This window comes from Marmota marmota, unplaced genomic scaffold, assembly GCF_001458135.2.
Source record: "Marmota marmota marmota unplaced genomic scaffold, marMar, whole genome shotgun sequence".
NCBI classification, from domain to species: Eukaryota; Metazoa; Chordata; class Mammalia; order Rodentia; family Sciuridae; genus Marmota; species Marmota marmota.
Genome location: NW_026000229.1, coordinates 8,042,402 through 8,058,472, shown reverse-complemented (window position 1 = coordinate 8,058,472; position 16,071 = coordinate 8,042,402). Strand labels below are relative to the sequence as shown.

Below are 16,071 nucleotides of genomic sequence, written 5' to 3'. Positions count from 1 at the left end.
ATGTATCCCTAGATGCCCCATCCTTCTCGATAGACTTTTCAGGGACCTTGCTTCATCAGTGAACCTCTCCATTTCCTGACCATTTGGACTCATGCTCTTCTGACGCCTTCTCCACAATTCCAAATTTAAAAAATCTGCTACCAACTCAAAAAAAAAAAAAAAAAAATTCTTCTTTAGTCTTAAAATCTCCCTCATTCAGTTACTATAAAGGAAATGAGAGATCAAGTTTAAAGAATTTTTCTTCTACTACACCTCTCCCTCAGGTTTTTCTATATTGCTACCTCCCCCTTCCCCACATCAAAGCTTCTCCAAAGAATTGTTTGTATTCCACAGTTCTATTTTGTCACCTCCTGCTCACTCCTTGGCCTACTCAATCTGGACCCTGTCCATTAAATTGTTCGGGTTTCTAATGACCATCATGTTGCTTAGCCAAGACTGCCCATATTCTTTTGATTTCTCAGCATGTTGAATACAGTAGACCACTTCCTCTTTGAAACATTGGCTTCTTTGTGCTTATTGTACTTATCTCTTATGCTTTCTCTTCTATCTGGCCTCTAAAACTTAAGTTCCCCAGAGTTCAAGACTAAGTACTCTTCTCTGTATGCCCTGAATCTTTTACTTATGTGGCTTTAAATACTGTCTACAAGTCAGTGACTCCAATATATAATTTTTGCTCACATTTCTAGTCTCAGCTCAGTGCATATATTCCCAGCTACCTGCTTGGCATTTCCATTTAGATATTTTACTTACATCTTAAGTTTAATGCTTGTAAAACTAAACTCTTGATTTCTAACCTCCTCCACATTATTTCCTTCTTTATTTTCCTTCTCAGTAAATGGCATTTTTATTCATTTAGTCAAGTATACCAAAAACCTTGGAGTTGACTCTTTCTTATCTCCTACTTTGTCACTCCTTGTGTTTGGTCATCACCATCAATTATCTGGATATCTAGAATCTTGCTACTTCTTTTCTTCTCCAGAATAACCTACCCAATCCAAGCCACTTTCCTACTGTTGTAGCTCTCAGCAGGTTTCTGTGTCCCCTGATTCTAATCCATTCTGTACACAATAGCTAGAGTGATCTAAAAAACAAATCAAAAAATGTCTCTCCTTTAATGCCCTCCAAGTATGATGTCCCACACTGTAATTTTAAAATCCCAAATCTTTATGATCTGGCCCTCCCTACTTCTCTAGCCTTACCTTTGACAATCTTCTGACCTATCACTGTGTTTCAACCACCCTCACTTTTGCATGTGCTAGAATATCTTTATTGGTCACTTCCTCAGAGGCATTGTCATCACTCTCAGTGTAGATCAGGTTCTCCCTTTATATGCTATCATTGAATGTTATTGTTTTACATTGGTGTGGTTGGTTGGTTAGTTCCTAAACTACATGGTAAGCTGCAAGAGAACAATGACACCATTTGATTTGCTTATTATTGTATAGTAATGTTACATTGTAAGCATTCAATAAATATTTATTTCTTCCATTTTCATTTACTGTCCTTTTTCATGTGAATTGCTTCATTCATATTTTTAAAAAAACAAGACTTTTTTTTTTTAGGTTCATAGCAAAATTGAGCAGAAGGTACAGTGGTTTCCCATATACCGCCCTCCTCCACACATGCACACCTTCAAATGCTGTGCCAGAGGGTACATTTGTTACAATTGATAAGCCTATATTGATCCATTATTATCATTCAGAGTCCATAGTTTACAGTAAGGTGCACTCTTATTGTACAATCTGTGGATTTTGACAAGTGTGTGAAGATTTGTATCCACCATTATGGTGTCATACCGAGTAACTTTACTTCTCTAAAAATCTTTTGTGCTCTACTTATTTATCCCTCTCTTCCCACTAATCCCTGACAACCACTGATCCTTCTACTGTCTTCATGGTTTTGTTCTTTCCAGAATGTCGTATGGTTGGAATCAATTAGTATGTAGCCTTTTCAGATTTGTTTTTTTCATTTAGTAATATGCATTTAACATTCTTCCATGTCTTTTTATGGCTTGATAGCTGATTTCAGCATTGAATAATATTCCATTGTCTGGATGTACCATAGTTTATTTATCCACTCAACTATTGAAGGATGTCTTGCTTGCTTCCAAATTTTGGCAATTTATAAATAAAGCTGATATTAATGTTCATATGCATATTTCTCTGTGGTCATAGGTTTCAGTTTGAGTAAATTCTAAAAAATGCAATTGCTGGATAGTATGGTAAGGATATTTTCAGCTTTGTAAGAAACAGCCACACTCTCAAAGTGGCTGTATAATTTTGCATTCCCACCAGCAGTAAATATACCAGTACCCACTTTTCCCATTTCCTCACCAGCCTTAAATGGTGTTATTTTTTTGGATTTTGACCACATTCTTTTTTTCTTTAGTTGAAATTTTATTGAAGCCGGGCATGGTGGTACATGCCTGTAATCCCAGCAACTTGGGAGGCTGAGACAAGAGAATCAAGAGTTCAAAGCTAGCCTCAGCAATGGTGAGGTGCTAAGCAACTCAGTGAGACCCTGCCTCTAAATAAAATACAAAATAGGACTGGGGATGTGGCTCAGTGGTTGAGTGCCCCTGAGTTCAATCCCTGGTATCAAAAAAATAAATAAATAAATGAAATTTTATTGAAATAATTGTAGAGTCACATGAAGTTGTAAGAAATAATACAAAAATGATCATTTTTATACATTTTGTCTTTTTTTTCCCCATGGTAACATTGTATAAAACTGTATAGTGTGCCAGTATAACCTGGATGTTGATTTTGATATGATCCATTGATATTGAGATTTCTTTCTATTTTTAAGCCATCTGAGTTGGATGTTTAGTACATTTTCTGAAATTCTTGTAAATGGGTTTTACAAGGCTCTGGGTTTTTCCTCTGGATCTCACTTGCCTGGTATCTCACAAGTTTTCATGTGTAATGCTTTCATTGTTGCTTATTATTAAATGCTTTATAATTTCAATTGTGATTGCTTCTTTAAGCCTTGGGTTGGTTGTTTAGAAGTGGTTTTGGTTTCCAATACTTTTTTTTTTTTCTTTTTTCTAATATTAACTTATAGCACACTTACATTGTTAAAGAACTGGCATGCTTCTGATTCTCTGGAATTTAAGATAATCTTTTGTGTTGGCCTTGTGTATGATTAGTTCAATAAATGATCCATATGTACTTGGAAAGAATGCATATTTGCTATTTGTTAGAGGCAGTGTTTTGTATGTCTAATGGATCAAGTGTATTGATTTCTGTTTGAAATCTTCTTTACTCTTCTTTGTGTGATCATTTTCAAAAAAAGGTGAATTAAAATATTCCAATGTAAGACTTGCTTTCTTTTGACTAGTATTTATTAGGTTAATTTAATTTATTTGGTTATTAGGATTGATGGTACATTTGGATGATCTATTTCTGTCCTCTTATTTTGGATTTCGATTTATTCATACTTTTTCTTTTCTTCTTTTCTGCCTTATATTGATTTGACTAAGAGGTTTACTTAGTATCTCTTCTACTGTTTTGGATGTTATACTTTCTGATTTTGTTCTTTAACTGGAGGGGGCGGTTATTTTGTTTTTGTTTGGGGACCGGGGATTAAACACTAGAGGTGCTTAACGACTGAGCCAAATCCCCAACCCTTTTTATTTTTTATTTTGAGACAAGAGTCTCACTAAGTTGCTTAGGGCTTCCTAGCTGCTGAGATTGGCCTGGAACTTGCAATCCTCCTGCTTCATATTCCCGAATTGCTGGGATTACAGGTATGCACCACCACACCTCTGTGTTTTGTTTTGTGATAGGGTCTTACTATGTTGCCTAACTGGTCTCCCACTCCTGGTCTTAAGCAATAACAGTCTTCCTGCCTCAGCCTCCCAATTAGCTCAGGCTACATGTGTTGATTACTCTTTTTTGCCCAGGGAAGTGGGGTGCTGGATATTAAACCCAGAGACATTTTGCCATTGAGCTACATCTGCAGCTTTATTTACTTACGTTTTTGAGATGGGGTCTCACTAAATTGCTTAGGGCCCCACTAAGTTGCTGATGCTGGCCTCAAACATGCCATCTTCCTTCCTCGCCCTCTGAGTCTCTAGGATTACAGTCATGTCACCATGCCCTGCTTGACTGCTGTTTTGTACCTTCATGAATGTATTCTAGATTTGGACTTTATTTATTCCACTTGGGGCTTTTTTTTTTTCTTTTTTCTACCAACATTTTCTTTTACTTGTGTCTTTGTGTGCTCTTTCAACCTTATTTGTGTGTTGTCATAGTGTTCCTTCTCTATCCCCCACTTGGCCATTATTTTTTTAATTTTTTGGACCAATGTTCTAATAGGAGTAGTGGAAACTTCTCATGAAGTCTTCTAGACATCTTTTTTTTTTTTTTTTTTTTTTTTTACTAACTTTGTCTTTTATGGCATTCTGCATTCACATTCAGTTTTCCAATTTCTAATTCCCTCTTCAGTTCTATCTGCTCTATTTTACTAGTCTTTAAATTTTTATCTCAATTATTGTGTTTATTTATAAACATTTTTTGGTATTTAAAATTTTGTCTGTTCTTACCTTGTGATTTCTATTCTTTGGCTCTTCGGGCATTTTTAACTTTTTAAACTTTATGTTGTGAAATTTGCTAAAATTTTTTATTGTGAAAATTTTAAATACACAAAAGGCAACAAAGTATGTGTTCTTGACCCTGCCTTCTTTCATCAAGGATCAGTGTTTGACCATTCTTGTAAACATGACTGTTTGAAAGATGCTTTTAGATTAGTCTATTATTTTTTCTTAATTCTTGGGGTGCAGATTCTCCCTTTATCATATTAGTCTCCTGTATAATGGTTTATTTTATCTTGTGGTAGTTTATTTTTCTCATTTTGAGTGGGGATTTGTTTCTGTGGAAGTACTTGTAAGGGGAATTTTTCCTTTCTTCTGGGGCTCAGATATAGCTTAGCTAGTTGCATTGGTTTGGCTGATGTGAATTTGAAGTCCACATCTATGCCTAATGAAAGCATAAGTTTCTATGGACACTTTTTTCCCATAAATCCCCTAGTAGATGGCAAAGTTCCTTAATGCTTCTCTGGGCTAGTGGGCAGTTTTTCTGAGGTGATAATGGAGTTAAGTCTTTCAAGTCCTCTGACTTTAATAAAGTTATTTCAGTTCTGGTTCCTGACATGCAGGAACCTGGACTCCTCTTCTGAGATGGGAGTGTTTATGTGATACCAACTCCACTCCTCAGCCCTGAGCTGAGGAGTGCAATTCTTCCTTGAGCCCTTCAGCTTTGGTGCTTGCTCACTGATTTCTTCCTTTTTGTTTCTGACACTATGGACCTTGTTTTCTTTCGTTGTTTTCATGTTTAGGAATAAGTGTAAGAGGTGGAGACTCTTAAATTTTATCTAGTTTTTTTTTTTTTTTTGAAACACAGGGATTGAACCCAGGGCCTCAAACATGCTAAAAAGAACTCTACCACTGAACTACATTTCCAGCCCTTATTTGAATTTTTATAATTATCTCAAAATTACAGTAGTAATATGAGTAGGCATTCATGAAAAGCCAAAACAATATAGAAAAATTCAGAGTACAAATATATAGTTTAAAAAAAATTTTCAGCATTACATTGCCTATATGTGTCTTCCTATCCCATCTTCTCCAGAGGTGCGCAAAATTAGGAGCGAGTCACTTATAGGGCTGTTTCTGTGTGTTTACCTAAGTGTGTAGTCACAGAATGTGTGAGCATGAGTGTACTTGTGCTTTGTGTGTATTTAGCATGAATACAGATTTTTTTGTATATACTGTGTAATTCTACGCATTGGTATATGCATTTCTACAGTGGGATAGGTTATTTTGGGGGTTGAATTAGGAGTGTTAGGTATGTATACATATTAACTTTTTAGTATATACAATATTTACTGCTAGATCACCCTCAAAATATATTGATTTGTTTTGCTACAATTAGTAATATGTTTCTCCAAACCCTTGACAATGGTAGTTGCTATCAATTTTTTTGTTTTGTTTTGTTTTGTTTTTTTCCTTTTTCTTTAGGCGATACTGGGGATTGAACCCAGGGCCTCACTAAGTCACACAGGCTGGCTTGGAACTTTGAATCTTCCTCCTTTAACTAATAGCTAGGATTACAGGCCTGTGCCACCATATCCAGCCAGTTCTTCTGTTTTTACTGTCTTTTCATATGTTTATATGTCTTTTTTTAATATCTGTTTTATAAATTGCATGCTTTCAGCTTTTGACCATTTCTTATTCTTGCAAAGGCTGTTGTCTTTGTGTTTTTGAATATTTTCTTTGTCTTTTAATTTGATCTGTAGTTATATAGGGATTAGATTTTTAAAAAAACAAACAATGCTATTTTGGGGGTCTGGAGTTGTAGCTCAGTGGTAGAGCGCTTGCCTAGCGTGTGTGAGGCACTGGGTTCGATTCTCAGCACTGCATATAAATAAATAAATAAATATTCACTGACAACTTCAAAATAAATGCTATTTTTAATGGTTGCATAACATTCTATTATATATTAGTGCCCATGTGTGTTGCCTGTTCTCTTAACATCAGACGTTTAGGCTTTTTTTTTTATATCTTTGCCCTTATAAATAAAATTCTAATAAATTTATACTTATTTCCTTAGAATAGAATTACAAGATCAGGAGGAGACTGAAAAAGTGAGGCAGTTACAATCAGGAATTTAAACTGCACTGCAGTTGATTGTAAACTATACCATTTGGTCACTTATAACCTTCTTCAAGTCATTCAACTTCCTGCTTTTTTGTTTGTTTTCTTTTTCTTTTTAGTACTGGGAATTTAACAAGGGGTGCTTTACCACAGAACTACATCCCCAGCCCTTTTTATTTTTTGGAAGGTACTAGGGATTGAACTCGGGCACTGAACCACTAAGCCACATCCCAAGCTACATCCTAAGACAGGGTCTCACTGAGTTGCTTAGCACCTCACCATTGCTGAGGCTGGCTTTGAACTCGTGATCCTCCTGTCTTAGCCTCCTGAGCAGCTAGGATTACGGATGTGTGCCACCACACCCATTCCTGTTCATTTTTTTTGAGACTGGGTTATGCTAAGTTGTTTAAGGCCTCTCTTAATTGTTGAGGCTGGCCTTGAACTTGCTATTCTCCTGCCTCAGCCTCCCAAGTTACTGGGATTACAGGTGTGCCCACCATGCTCTACCATTCAACTTCCTTTTGCCTTGGCTTTCTCATCTCAAAAATGGGAATGGTATGTTCATGTACATAAAACACCAGAATGGCGCCTATCACTCTTGGAAGCTTTGCTAATTTTATGTTATATGAATGATCAGCCTCTTTTTAAGGCCACCTAGGCCTTAAAATTAAAACTCTCTTTAGGGGAGCTGGACATGGTGACACAAGCCTGTAATCCCAGCAACTCGGGAGGCTGAGGCAGGAGGATTACAAATTCTAAACCAGCCCTCAGCAACTTAGTGAAGCCCTAGACAACTTAGCAAGACCTGTCTCAAAATAAAAAATAGAAAATGGCTGAGGATGTGGCTCAGTGGTAGAGCACCCCTGGGTTCAGTCCTCAGTACCCAAAAAAATCTCTTTAGGAAATGAATTATATTGCTTTCTAAGTTCCTGTAATTTAGGACTTGAAGTCCATCTTCTTTTAAATGTGTTCTGATTCCTCCCTCCCCCGATTCATCACTTAGCTTATATTGATTTCTCCTAAGTTTATTACAGTTACCTTGTTCTTTGGGTAACAATACTTATTTGAGCCCACCATCTGTCAGGCTTGTGCTGGGTACATGAGCTTCATAGGGGAGTCAGTGACTGTTTCTGTGTGAAAGAATCAGCCTGGAAAAGTGGCAGGCAGCACAGGGACAGCCACTATCAAAACAGGAATGCTTACACCATAGTAATCTGGGAGGGAAGTGTAGGCTGAGTACGTACCCAAGAGGAAGTTCTGAAAGTTTGTATATGGTCCAGGCATGGTGGCACACACCTATAGTACCAGTGACTTGGGAACCTGAGGCAGGCATATTGCAGGTTTGAGGCCAGCCTCAGCAACTTTGTAAGGCCCTAAGCAACTAACAAGACCCTGTCTCAAAATAAAAAATGGCTGGAATGTAGCTCAGTGGTAAAGCACCTCTGGGTTCAGTTCTCCAATAAAAATTTAAAAATTTCCTATACATTTAAATTGTATAACTTGAAAAATAGCTTTGTATTTGTGGAGCAGTGATTTGGCCCAGTTTCTCTAACCTCTTCAGATCTGTTTTCCTGCTGTGACACCTAGATGAGGGGCTCTCTTACTAGGCACAGAGAAAAGGAGGTAGGACTCTGTGGTTCTCAGATTTGAACTTGGTCTGGCCATTTCACCCCTTAGTATCAGGGTATCCTCTTCACCAGTGTTGCATTTTAATTTTTCTCCCTCCTTTTGTAAAAACACCTCATTTCAGCAGTCTGATTGCCTAGTGGAGTGATTCTGTGCCTAAATGGAAGATAACTCCCCATTCCCCAACCCTACCTCCTTTCTCATACTTCATCAGTAAAGTGTCCCTTAGCTCTTTTTCCAAGCCACCGAATTTGAATTGATCTCTGTTGCTGGTAGGAGGTAGGCAGGCTCTTTCTGGTTTCTCCTAAAGTTACCTGACAGCGGAAGGTGTGCATCTGATAATTATAACTCCAGTGCTTCCAAGGCCTGAGTGATTTAGTTAAGAGCAGTAATCCTGATCTTATCAGGAAGGTTTTGTAGTCCAACAATGTTGCTTATAACAGTATCTGTTTTACTTCCTGGGGCTCTCCTCTCCTTTAGGATTCTTCTGTAATCCTGCCCATTACCCTCATGTCTCATTACCTCCTGGAATCAGTTGAAACTAGTGAGAGGGCAAAGAATGTTTTTTCTTTTCTTCATACCAAATCTAGAATTGGACTATTATTATTACAATGTCACCAACCAGGTCACCAACCAAAGTAGTCACAAATGTAGTACATATATTATGTTTACAGAGCTACAGATCTAGCAAAAGATAAGGTAGTTTATTTATTTATTTATTTTTAATCCCTTACAACCACCTCCACATTCAGCCCAAACACTTTATTACAGTCTGTATTTCAGAGCAATAAATTGATATCTGGGAGCCTGTGATCAGCCACTTGGAAGTCTATGTGATTTTGCTAATGAATACTTTGACGTTCAGTTCCTAGAAATTTACCTAAATCTTTGGCTTTGGGCTTCATATCTATCAGATTATAGAGAGTACAAAGAAGGGAAACACATTATCACTCTGTGTCTTCAGAGAACACTCAAGAATCTCCATTTTAAGTTATCAGTGTGCTCAGTGGTGTTTAAGGATAGGATTATTTCTTAGAGGTTTCAGAGTGTGGGGAACCCAAGTGAAGAATTGGTAGCTTAGCCCTGTACTTAACCCTAAGGAAAGGGTTAACTTTAGCCTTGGGGAGGAGTGAGGAATGGGAACTAAAATTGCTTTGGACATCTGAGCTGTGCCTTTAATAAGATATTCCAGGTGGTCAAGGAGTAATCCTAAAATAGCCTAGATACTTAATTGCTTTTAAAGTCAGGCTCCTGTCTCTGGGGAGGTACAGCTCTAAGGAATGCAGTGCTGGCTCCTGAGATCTTAAGGCCTGGTCTGGTTGGATCTCTTCCTCCCCTGGGTCCCCTCCACCCCTCAGTCTCAGTAAAAAGAAAGGCCCAAGGTAGCTGCCTTGGACCAGAAGAATTTGCATTCTCTACAACAGAAGGTTGGCAATAAGTCTTTTGCTTCTGCTGCTACTAGCTACCTTAACCTGGTTTTCTCCTGGCTTGAATTTTGTTACCCCATCCCCTAGGCAGTGGTCTGTTTTCATTAGTGCTCTGAGGCTTCCTGCTTGATCCCTTGCCCAGCTTCTGTTTGCATAGGAATATGTTTTGTTCACTGTAGGAATTCAGAGTCACCCTTCTGTCTCTTTTTCATCCCTTTAACCCAAATCCAATTGATTCCCTGACTTGGCTGCCTCTTATGACAGTCATTTGTTCTTGGTTCTCTCTCAAAACCCAAATTCTCAGTGTGGGCACAGCCACCCAGTTCAGCGCTGGCTTTTTCTCAAGTCTTCAGTGCTGTTTATAAAAGCAATACATTGACATTGTAAATCACTGCAGAGGGATTAAAACACATTTTAGTAAATGAAGAAACAGACTAGTCTCTTATCTGAGACTAAGTATTGTGAAGGAGTTATTTCTATAATTATTCCATCCTTTCTTTCAGTGACATTCAAATGCAAATCTTTGTTGAAGACTGGGGAGAAAAATTGGTAGGTTTTAACAGAGGAGTCAAAGTCAAATCTAAAAAAATATAACAAATTTTTAAAAAATAGCACAAACATAATTTTTGTTTTGTTGGGTTTTGTGATACACTGTGTTGTGTATGTGTGTGTGAGTGTGTGTGTGTTTGTGTGTTTTGTTTTGTGATGCTGGGAGTAAACCCAGGACCTTGTGCAAGTTCTAAGCAGCTGTCCTACTACTGAGTTTTATACCCCCAACTGCCATAATTTATTTATTTATTTATTTTTGTGGGGGGGGGGTACTGGGGATTGAACTCAGGGGCACTGGACCACTGAGTCACATCCCCAGCCCTACTTTGTATTTTATTTAGAGATAGGATCTCACTGAGTGAGTTGCTTAGTGTCTTGCTTTTGCTGAGGTTGGCTTTGAACTTGTGATCCTCCTGTCTCAGCCTCCCAAGCTACATAATTGGTTTTTTAATAGTCTCCCCCCACCCCTGCATTAGACTATAAGCTCCATGAAGTCAGAGGCTCTGATCTGTCTTGTTTTATTCCCCTCAGAACCTTTCACAGTATCTAATATATCCTAAGTGATCAAATGTTTATACATGACTGGACACAGTGGCACATGCCTGTAATCCTAGTGATTTGTGAGGCTGAGGCAGGGGATTGCAAGTTCAAGAACAGCCTCAACAACTTAGCAGGGCCCTAATTAACTTAGCAAGAACTTGTCTCAAAATAAAAAATAAGGGGCAACAGTTGTGGCTCAGTGGTAGAGCGCTCGTCTCACTTGTGTGAGGCACTAAGTTTGATCCTCAGCACCACATAAAAATAAATAAGTAAAATAAAAGTATTGTGTCCATCTATAACTAAAAAAAAATGTTAAAATTAAAAAATACAGACTGGGGTCGTGGCTCAGTGGTAGAGCGTTTGCCTCACGTGTGTGAGGCACTGGGTTCAATTCTCAGCACTGCATATAAATAAATGAATAAAATAAAGGTCCATTAACAACTAAAAAAATATTTTAAAAAATAATAAAAAGGGGTGGTCATGTGGCTCAGTGGTTAAAGGCCCCTGAGTTCAATCCCTAATTCCCCTAACACTCCCCCCAAAAAAAGTTTGTACATGAATGAATCAGTGAAAAAAGTGAAAGACCCACAATTCCAGTCAACTAGGTATCTGTGTGCATTTGTGTGTGTGTTTTATATTTATTTCAACATTAAGGAGTTGTTAAAAACATCCAGAACATTAATTTTAATCATTTGCTTTTGTGTTCAGAAAACATCCTCTGCCTTCCCACTGGTTCACAGTTCAGAGTTTAAATTTCCTCCTGGTATTCAAGGCATTTCACAGACTGTTTCCACCTTAACTATTCAGACTTGCTGTCCTTACATCCTCCCTGCCAAAACATGCCTTGATTATCTCCTACTCCATACTCATTTAAACTATAAACCTCCCCTCAGCCCATTCTTCAAGGCCAGCTTAACCTCCACCTCTGAGCATCCAGCATTTTCTTCCACCACTCAGGCACTTTTTGTTTTGATACTTTTGTTGCTTTGTATTATTAAATGCTATAGATGTGCTTGTTTTTCTAACTCATGGTAAAACTTCCAGTGGTGGGACCTATATTTTTGAGGATGGGGTACTCTCCTCAGCAGCTTGCACAGTGCTATTCCTAGGTGGGTTCTCAGGAAATCTGTGTTGAATAAATTTGTCATCAGATCTTTGCTTCTCAGGGCAGAAAGGGCCCCTAGAGATCATCTTGCCCAACCCCGTTACGTGTTGGATTCCACACTGTGACATCCCAGACAGATGATCATCTAGAGACAGGAAGCTGCTCACCTCCTGAGAAGGTTCACTCCATTACTGGGCAGTTCTAATTGTTAAGAAGAGGCCTTCACCTGTAGGCTTGGAACCTTCCCCCTGGCAACTTCTGCCCAGTCGCCCTCGTTTTGCTTTAGGGGATAGGAGGTGGGGGAGCAGATTCTCTTCCACAGGCAACTTTTAGATTTTTCAAATGTAGTGAATCTCTTCATTTTCTTCTAAGATTGAGATGTTAGACTAGAAGCACTGTTTTATTTTGAGTAGCAGTTAGATTAGTTAGATTTAGGGTTTGTTGTTTTTAAAACCTTATATGTACTTGATAGGATGCTGGGTGCCATTTTTCTCTGGTTCCCTCAGAAGTGTAATCTCCTTGTCTGCCTGTCAGTTTCTTTGTCTCCATCCCTTTCCCTCTCTCACCCCTTCTCTGCCCTCCCCTCTGTCTCTTATTCCCTGAGGGAATATAGGAGCTCATCCTACACTGGATAGATGGATTATTTTGGAGGTAGGGGTAAATTTTTATTTCACTTCCCCTAGATAATTCTCAGAGCACATGTTGTGTTATTTCATTTGGTTGAAATACCCAAAAGACACTAATGAGATGAATCAAGGATTAAAAGAACCTCTCATTGATGAGAGCCACCCAAGGCTGTGACTTGGGCATTCTGTGGACAGAGGATTTTATTTCCACATTTTTCCTCTTTTTTTCTCCCTTCTTGATCTCTCCAACCAGACTGTGTTCCAATACTCTTTCAACCCATGAGGCTGCAGGATGTTACGAAGTGAGACCTAGGTGTGAATCCTGTTGCTGCTACTTGGAAATTCTGAGGCTTTGGGCTAGTTGCTTGAACGCATTGAGCCAATTTTTCCCCAACTCTTAAATAATCCCCTATACATTGTAGAATTAAGTAAGAAAAAGCTTCTCAGGCTCCTGGTCCAGCCCTTAAAACACAAAAAGCACACAAATACTATCTTCCTTTTCCTTCCTCCCCCTGCTTTCACTACCATTTTGGAGGGATTTACAGGCAAAACACTCTGACTTCCTTGGGGAAAATAGGCCATTGTGGGTGTAGAAGCCAAATCTGGTGTTGGATGGGTATTTGAGAGCAAACTGTCAGTTTCCTGTGAGCTCCTGGTGAGATCAAAGATGTTTAAAGAGTTCTAAAGTAGAAGAGGTTGTAAATGGCAATAAGTGACCACTCTGGCTACTGCTGACTTCCCACACACATTTCTGGGCTATTTAATACTGTGGTCTGCTGCTGATGGGGTAACAGAACCTGTTCCTCAGCAGGGTATACTTCCATGCAGCAGCCCTTCATCTGAAATGCTCTCTCTGTGGATCCCTTGTGAACCCGAAAGGGTTGAGCTCTTTTTGTCTCCACACTTCTCCTGCTTCCACCGTTTCCTGTTTTCTTCCACCTCTGTAGCCTCTGTCAGCCAATACTCAGCATCCTAGAAAAATTATTTTGGTGTTGGTAACTTTCTCGTTTGTTACACCCATAGCTCATTGATAGTCTAGGAAACTTCTTGTACATAAACTTGAATTGCATAAGTAAGCCATGTTTTTATGGCAGTTGATCAGAGAACCAAGAGAATTACTGGTTAAGCTTATAATCTTGCCATTGGGAAGGGAGGGACGAGTGGAGACAGAGGAGTTATGAGGTTGATGGTCCTAGGAGAGCCCATGTCTGTCTTTTAGCATTTATGTCAGTGCTTTTTGTGTGCTGGAGACAGGAGATACCCATAGATGCTTTAAGAGAGAAGACATAGGGGTACAAATAACCAGAACTTGAGCTGAAAAGCGTTGAATCTGCCTGGTGGACAGGGTTCAGGAATTACTCTCACCTCAGCCAGAAAAATCCTGTGAAGCAGGATCAAAGTTTAACTACCTCAAGACAGAGGCATCACTGAACATTAGACATTTCTCCATCAGCCCCAACTGAATATTTTAAATTAACGGGCCATCATTGATTTGGAGTTAGACTAAAGAAAACATGCCCACATTGAGTCATCTGTTTTCCTTGCATTTTCTTTCAGTAGTAACTGACAGTTCCTTTCTATGGAACAGCTTAAATAGTGGCATTACTCAAAGAGTTTGGTGTCTCATTTTTGTCCTCTTCTGGTCAGTGTTTCTGTCCTCTAGTCACTGAGTTGAAAGCCTTTTAGGCTAAAATTCTTTTACAAAGCAGATTTCTCAGCTGTATCTGATGCTCAGATTCCTTTCCAGTTTGGGCAGAGCTGGAATGGAGGCCTGGCGGGGCCCCAGCCCCCACTGTACCAAAACATTCTTCTCTGTCTCTGGAGCTGAGCTCACACTTGGGTGTTTATTTTCACACGTAGTTCCATAGTGCTCACACTGGCATGCTTGTTCTCACACTCCTGTCCTGCTGAGAGAGCCCTGTCTGAGATTTCTAGCTTGTGGATTCTGTCCTCACCATCCAACTGAGTGTTAAATAGTTTCTGAATGAGCCTTCAGCATGTCTGCAAGTTACAGTAATTAGCAAAAAAACTGGAGTTTTCATCTCTTAGTGACCTATAGAGAAAGAATTCTCTTATGAACAACGTAGGCCTCAGATCTCTGGCTATAGAGGGTTGGGAATTGAGCTGCCACCGTAAACAGCTGACATAACAGAAGCAGCAATGATCCCCCCATTAAATGTCTTTCAGCCAATGGGGGCTCCTGGGATAATTGACTTTCCAGCAGGAATTACTGGCTCAAACAAAATCACTGGGCATTAGAGCGACCTACTGCATCCTTTGAAAGCGGGAATGTAACTGTCTGGTTTTGCTGACCTGACAGGCATAATTCATCTTGATTATTCATTGTACTAGTTACCACCAGATGACACTATATTTCTGGTGGCTGTAATTACAATGTGGAATTGAGGTTTAAAAAAAAAAAATCAAGCTAGTGTTTCTCCAGCTTGGTTATTGGGTTCTCTGAGCTGAAGTTGTTGTAGGAACAGTTCTAACAATGTCTACTTCAGGATCTGATGAGCGCCTGGTATGATAGCATTTACCAAGCACTTCCTTACACACATCTTTTAATAGATAAGCAGGGAAACAATTTGGCGTAGCCTGTTTCATTTCAACTGACAGGGTGTCGCTTCTTTGTTAGATTTACTTTACCCTGTGCTGAATTGTTGCTATTGGGAAATGGCTTTGCATCTCAGAGCCCCCTTTGAGTAGGAAAAAAAACAAGTATGGCCTCCAGATATAACTGATTGATGCCTCCTGCTTTCAGGCTAGCTTGATTAAAGGGAGAGCGGGGGTAAACTGAAATCTAGTCAGGCTCTCATTTTTTGACAGAACTAGATCCCCATGCAGTCCAAAGAATGTGCTCCCAAGAAACTTCTGTTCTAAGCCCCTCCTCTACCACAAACATACCCCAGCTAGGTGGGTGATGTTTTTGCATGTGTCTGTGGAACTAGGAGACAAAGGAGAGCATGTAACAGGGTCAGGGCATCCAGTCACACCCATTGGACCCTCCATTGTCCCATGGGTCAAGAGTAAGTAGCAAAATTATACAGATTTCATACTCGCCACCAGCACAAAGACATTGTGACTGTACCATATGGAATGTGCATTTATATATTTTTTGAAGAGGCATTTAGTTGGCTCAAATAACCAGTTAATTATGTGCCAGACAATGTGATGTGTGCTGGGGTACAAAGATAAATAAGATGCCTTTGCTCTCAAGGAGCTTTCCTTCTGGTGGGGATGACAGATAATTCCAACGTACTGTTAAATTCTAAACTAGCAATAGACAGAGACTGCTCCTAGGGTCCTTAGTGCAGCTGGGGATAAAGGGAGGCACTCTTGCAGAAGAGGTGCCTGATTCGAGGAGAAAGAGTTACCCGGCTGATTTAAAGGTAAGAAGCAAATTTAAAGAGCATAAACAAAGGCGTGTTTACTCTCTCTTCTGTTCAGTTGAATGGTGTTGGTTTAACCTAATCAAGTAATTAAGCTTAGGTTTTTCATTATTTTCCTAATGAAAATGAACTGTGCCCAGGAGTCACCAGT

At 39.2% G+C, this 16,071-nt stretch overlaps 1 protein-coding gene across 2 annotated transcripts in view; it reads left to right on the top strand.

Moving 5' to 3' along the window:
- Arid3b (AT-rich interaction domain 3B) overlaps nt 1-16,071 on the top strand; it is a 50,410-nt gene that overhangs the window by 10,431 nt on the left and 23,908 nt on the right. The window lies entirely within an intron of this gene.